A 6,778-nucleotide genomic window follows, 5' to 3' on the forward strand; every position below is an offset into this window, starting at 1 on the left:
ATCTTAGTGGCCTTCCTTATGCATGTGGGTGTCTAGTGGATGCTTTGACGCAGAGGTAGCCTAATGTAAGGCCTGTCTTGTAGAGAACGTGGAAAAACAGAGCTCTCACCTTCCTTCAGGAGCTGTGGCTCATTTCTTAGTCCTGATTCAGTGGTCATGCCACATTTTTAGAATCATAAATGCTGTCGGGCAATGTATTCAGCAACAAATCTACTGTAAGCAGGCACCCCTTCTGGGTGTTAAAAGATACACTTTAGATCAGGGTTTCTCCCCAGCAGCTTTATTGACAGTTAAGCTGGATCATTCTCTGCTTTGTGGGGGTGAGGCGAGGGCTGTCCTGTGCATCAGAGGATATTTAGTAGCATCTCCGGCCTCGACTCATTAGATGCCAGTAGCACTCCTCCTCCAGTTGTGACAACCAGAATCACCCCCGTAATGTGGGCGGGTATGTCCTGGGGGCTAACGTCATCCCACTGAGACCGATTGACTTAGAAGAATCAGATCTAACCCTGGCCCTTGAGGGGCTTACAGTCTAGTAATTACAGCCAGAGTAATTTATTCAGTGACTATTTATTGAACACTTACTGAGTCAGGCACAGTGATGGGTCTAAAGCAGTGGAAGTCAGATTGCTACGGGATTACAGAGGATGTGGTGCTTGTTCCTCCGTGGTTGAGTCAGGGAGGCTTTGGATAAGGGGGGCATTGTTTCGGATATTGAAATATGAGAAGCATTCACCGGATGCTTCTGGATGGAAAGATGGGTGAGACTAAGGCAGAGAGAATGACATTCGTAAAGGCCTGGAGGCCCAGAGGGGAGGGCCTTATGTTTCAAGGAACAGCAAGAAGTTCAGAGTGGCTGGGGGTTACTTTGTGAGTAGTAGGGGTGAGGGGAGGAGTAAAGTGGTATGACAGTGGTAGAAGGAGGTGGGACTCATTAGAATTAGGATATTTTAAAAGTAGTGTTATCTCCTTAGTGAAGACGGTTCCATTTGGTGTCATTTTAGCAAATACTGAAGGATCTGTCTGTTGTAGAGGTGTCGTTCCCGCCCGGAAGGCATTAAGCATCCTAGCAGACCAGATACTGGACTCCTTCCTAACATAGAACTAATGTTGCACTTCCTTAGAGCTTTTGTCCTTTAAATCTCAGACGTGTGAGGTCACTTTATTTGCTTACTCAACAAATACCTGCTCTACACCTACTGTAGCTGTGCTACGTAATGTGGACCCAGGAGTGGGCCAGAGGAGGTCATTGCACTCACAGCACATATGTTCTGGTGGGAGAGAGAGACTATAAACAAGTAATGAATTAATAAAATAAAATAACTTCTCATTATGGTAAAGGCTCCATTGACTTCAGGGATAAAATAAAAAAACAGATTCATATTCTGAATGTACCTGTAGATCATGTTTATTTATATGGGACATTTCAGCAGCTGATGTGGCTTGGCTTTTCTCAGAGTGAGCTTGCATTCACAATGAATTTCCACTGAAAAGTCATTGTTCCTTTAGTGTAAAGGTGGTCGTTATCTATACTGTCTCAGATACAAGAGACAAGGAAAGGAAATGATAAAGTAAAACATAGGGTATTTTGTTCATATTTTAAGTGGGTAATCTCATGGTTAAGCTTACCAGGTTTTGGTGCAGGAATCAGCCTAGCACAAAGCTAGTGCCCTCCTGGGCTGTGGTGGAATTAGGCTGGTGCCACAAGTCTACACCCTAGTTTGAGCATGGAAACAAAAATTCAGGATCAGGCAAGTTGGCTGGATGAACTCTGAGGTTCAAGCTCAGCACTTGAGTTTTGATTCTTTTTTTAAATTGTGGTAAAGAACATATAACAAAACTTATCATCTTAACAATTTTTTATTTTATTTTATTTTTAATGTTTTTATTTATTTTAGAGAGAGAGAGAGTTAGCAGGGGAGGGTCAGAGAGAGAGATACAGAATCCGAAGACAGGCTCCAGGCTCTGAGCTAGCTGTCAGCACAGAGCCTGATGCAGGGCTCGAACCCACGAACCGCGACATCATGGCCTAAGCTGAAGTCAGATGCTTGGCTGACTGAGCCACCCAGGTCCCCCTCATCTTAACAATTTTAAAATGTATAGTTTAGTAGTAGTAAGTATATTCACATTCTTGTGAAACAGATTGCCAGGACTTTTTCATCTTGTAGAACTGAAACTCAATACCCCTGAAACAGCAACTATCCTCTCTCCCTCTCCCCAGCCCCTGGTAGCGACCATCCACTTTCTGTTGCTGAATTGACCACTGTGAATACCTCACATAATCATACAGGATTTTTCTGTTTTATGGCTAGCTTACTTCACTTAGTGTAATGTTGTCACTTATAACAGGATTTTTTTCCCTTTTAAGGCTGAGTAGCATTCCGTATATATGTGTATACCAGGTTTTGTTTATCCATCTGTCAGTGGGTATTTGGGTTGCTTCCACCTCTTGGTTGTAGTGAATAATGCCGCAGTGAATGTGTGTATTCACATATCTCTTTGAGACTCTAGGCTTTGATTTTTATTCTCCTTGATTTAATTTGCAAGTTTGATTGCCAAAAAAGCAGATGGTGGTGTTGACCAACTTTTAGTATCTAGACAGCTAGTCCACCTGAGGTCCAAAATGGGTTACTTTGAGGGATTCAGTTTTAGTTCACATTTTATAAATGAAGAGAAAGACAAGCAAGGAGGACATTTGTCTTTAATGATTCTTCTAGAGATGGCTAAAGCTTTCTCCCCCTTGAAAGAGACTCCTAGACCGCTACCATGGGACCTCTTAGATCAGATGCTTAGAACAGCGGTTGGCATTTGATAAGTGCACAATAAATATTTGAATGAATCGGTTTCCTCCATTCGAGATTGAGTGTGAAGCAGCATCAGTGGCAACTTCAAGCGGGGATGCAATCTACTAAAGTTGGGGAGCTCTTTCCTTTGGTAAGACAATCTTTCTCCTCTGCCTGCAGCACACAAAGGCATCTTCCTCCCTGATTGCACCTCTGCCTGTAAATACTTTAGTGTTTGATCTGTGCCTTTCCAGAACTTAACAGCACTTACAACCAGACTTCTTCAGATATGTCAGAGCCTCTTAGGTTGACATCTCAAAATGTCGAACAGATTTTTAAAAAATCCATATGTTCAGACTATCCAAACATAAATAAAATTTTTGAGAATATTCATAAGGTGTTGTAGTCTCTCTAAGACTGGGACAAAGATCGTTCTAAAAACAAATTGAAATTTGCTAGATGATCTGTTTCATGATGTATTGGGAACACTGGCCCCAATCATTTTGGTCTCAGCTTTGCAAAAGCAATTTATCTTTCATCTCAGCTTGGCCATTATGTTCTCCTCGCTCTTAAAAGGCTCTGTAATTGTCCATAAATCCAGGTGATGTTCAGTTGGGATTGAAGTTGGTTCAAAATCATACCAAAATGATGTACACCAGGATGATTGTGCAAAGTACTGTATTCCTGCTCAGCAGAGCTCTGGGAGCAATAATTAACAGACTTCTTGGCATTGAATTTTATCTTTCTAGACCTCTTTGAAAGTGGGGAAGAAAAAGCTAATTTCATATTTTGGGGAGCAGGTGGGGAGGCGCAACAATGCTGAATCTTGAAAAATCTCCTCCCCTTTATTCCCTCCATCCCATTCAGCCTTTAGTTAGCTGTAATTTGATGCTTAGGCCACTCTCTTTTAATTGCCAGTTGCATCTTATTTTTTGGTGCCTTCAGATTGGACAGTGGCATTTCTAACATTACAATCAAACCAGATAACCATTTAAACGAGAACTTGGAGATGAAGGTTGGTGGACTGTTACAAAACAGGTCTTGTGCTGTTTGAGCCCTTCCTGTAGAGCAGTGCCTCTTTAAAGGTTATCGTCTATATGAACCACGTGAGGATCTGGTTAAAATACATTATTTTGAGGGGCGCCTGGGTGGCTCAGTCGGTTGCACATCCGATGTCGGTTTAGGGTCATGATCTCTCAGTTCGTGGGTTTGATCGCCCTATCGGGCTCTGTGCTGTCAGTGCAGAGCCCACCTCAGATCTTCTTACCCCCCACCCCCCCTGCGCTGTCTCCGTCGCTTGTGCACGCGTGCTCTCTCTCAAAAATAAATAAACTTTAAAAAAAAAAGTATATATATATTTCGATTTAGTACATTTGGAGTGGAACCTGAGTTCTGCATTTCTTTTGAGTTTCCAGGTGATGCCATTGCCTGGTCTAAGGACCTTGCTTTGAGTAGCAAGGCTTTAAAGCAGTGGTCCTTACCTCTCACTGTGGGTCATAGTCGGAAGTTTGTGAAACACTGATGCCCCCTAGAGTTTCCTGTTCAGTTAGTCTGGGGTAGAGCCCAGGCCTCTTGATTTTCAGAAGCTCCCCAGGTGTTTCTAACATGCAGCCAAGGCTGCAAATCAGTGCTTTGGAGAGGATTAGAATCTGGACTTTGCTGGAGTGCCAGACTGGGTAGGCCTGGAAAAGATTCTCATCATTATTTGTAACTCTGGATGTTCTTTAGTGCAGCCTGAGACCCACTGACTTTTCTTTGGCTCCATATTCTCATTGAGTGAATTCAGACTTGAAACTCGGTGGTTTCAGATGGCACTGTTTTTAATGTAGTTCTTTGGTTGTGGTCAGGATCATGAGAATTTTCTGAGAGTGAATCTGTTCTTCCCCCTTGCTGATATCACTCCCAAGGGCACAGAAGAAAAGTCAGTGCGTGTCAGTTGTTCTTCCACTTGGATCAGCATCAGGAGAAGTTAAATGTTATTCACATCAGTTGCATGGTTGCCAGTGACAAGGCGAGCATGGAATTGAAAGGCAATTTAGTGGACCTTAGCCTATTGCTGGTGGAAGGGCTCCCGTCTCCAGTAAGCTTGTCCTAAACCCTTACACGTGACTGGAAAGCTAGCAGGAGATTAGAGAAGACTGGGCTGTTGTCAGCAATAACAAACCATACACGCACATAGGAAGATCCACTTTTCACACACTGCCCCTTGAGATCTCAAGGTCTGGGGATATGATAAAGTTTCCCAAAAGGAAAAACTTTTTTTCCCAAAAGGAAAGACTTAGAGCAGAGTTTTTTGTAAATTTCTGCCTCATTTTATACCTCTCCAAGGGGGGACCCTTTTTTGTTGCTTTTGATTGAAGACTACTCTCGTAGAAATACTAGAAGTAATACTCTTCTCTTTCAAGTTGGGGAAAGAGGTCTTCTTATCAGCTTTGGTCTTTGGCTAAGAAATTTTCGAACAGTCATGTGGAAATACATTAAATAACCAAGCCCAGTGAGAACACCCTTGCAAGAGAGTGAAACCTTGTGGTCATCATCTTGTGCTGTATGTGCCACCCTGGGAGGCCTTCCAGAGGAATTCTCCCCAGCATTCTCTTTGGCATTTCTGTTGAGCAGCAGCATTTTGTGTGATCTGCCACATAAGAAGGAAGGCCAGTGATTGATTTCTGTGGTTAAACGTTTTTTAAAATCCCTTTAGGGTCTGGCCCCAGTCCAGCATTCCCTTCTGCTGCTCCCCTCTGTACTAAGATCATACATCTAAAACTTAAGTAGGCCATGTTTTTTTGTGTCACCGTACTTTTGCTTCTGAGCGAATAACGTTCTCATCCTTTTTCAACAAGCAAATTCTGTAACATCCTTTAGACACAGTTCAGATGTCGGCCCTTCTGTGGGACATTTGCCAGGTCCTCTTGTTCATTCCAGCCCCTCCCTGTGCCCCACCAGCTGCCTGTTTCCTTTCTTGTCGCTGTGGGATTTTACACCCCCATCCTAGTATAGCATAAGGGTTATAATGTTTTTTATGTGACAGTCTCTAACAATTAAACTATAAATCTATTGAAAGGTAAGAATAGACTTGCATCTTTTACATCGTAGCAGGTATCCTATGTTCACTATTAGCTGAGTTGCATGAATGAGTGAATGAAAGAGGAGAAAAATGAGAATAGATGGAATGTATGTATCCTCCTGTCTTTTTCTGGTGAAATTTCAATAATCTGGACTTGTAAAGCTCTGCCACCCCAGGGTTAGTTTTAGTAGAAATCTCATAGAAAATGTTTTAAGTTGGAAAGGGAAAAGGGAAAAAATTGGTGTTGGAGGTTTGTAGAGGTGGCGAGTGGTCCCAGGCAGCTTGTTGGGTTTATGAGGAGAAATCCAGTGTCTCTGTGCATTTTATCCTACTAAACTCTTCCTTCTGTAGCCATAAAGATGGATTCTGGGAAGGCTGGTGATGTTTTTCTAAAATCCCTCACTGCCTTCTTTGACTTGTAGTTGAGAGTTTCTTTGGGTCTTGGAATAGAAAGTTCACTTATGCACCTTCATGATACCAAATCTAGAATAATAGCTGCTCCTTCCATAATGTGATGATGCAAATTCCCAGGTGAGCGCTTTGGGTTTGGTGAGTCACATTTCAGACCACTTATAGGATCAGTCACTTGACACCTGGGCCCTGTAGGGGTTTTGCTGATTTTAGCCAATCTCTGCCTTTGCACCTTTCTCTTCAGTGCAGCTCTGAAACCCAGAATTGATTTTTATTTCTAGAATTGCATCCATCACTGGGCATGTGTTTGAGTACCCGTAGTATCAAAAAAGGACCTAAATCGCAAATAGTTGAGTAGTGCTGGTCAGAAAGCCCTTTCCCAAACCCTAGCCACAGTAAAGTTACAGTGGTTTCCTTCCAGCCCCAGGGCAGTTCCTAAAAGGCAGCTGATAAATTCACCCATTTTTCTCCATGATCTTCCACTCCCACCCCCACCCCTATCCCCGCCCCCACCCCCCAC

General features: G+C 42.9%; 1 protein-coding gene across 9 annotated transcripts in view; it reads left to right on the forward strand.

The window, feature by feature from the left end:
- Positions 1 to 6,778, forward strand: part of NFYC (nuclear transcription factor Y subunit gamma) — a 64,099-nt gene that overhangs the window by 35,042 nt on the left and 22,279 nt on the right. The window lies entirely within an intron of this gene.

Source organism: Crocuta crocuta, unplaced genomic scaffold, assembly GCF_008692635.1.
Source record: "Crocuta crocuta isolate KB4526 unplaced genomic scaffold, BGI_CrCroc_1.0 scaffold367, whole genome shotgun sequence".
Classification (NCBI taxonomy): domain Eukaryota; kingdom Metazoa; phylum Chordata; class Mammalia; order Carnivora; family Hyaenidae; genus Crocuta; species Crocuta crocuta.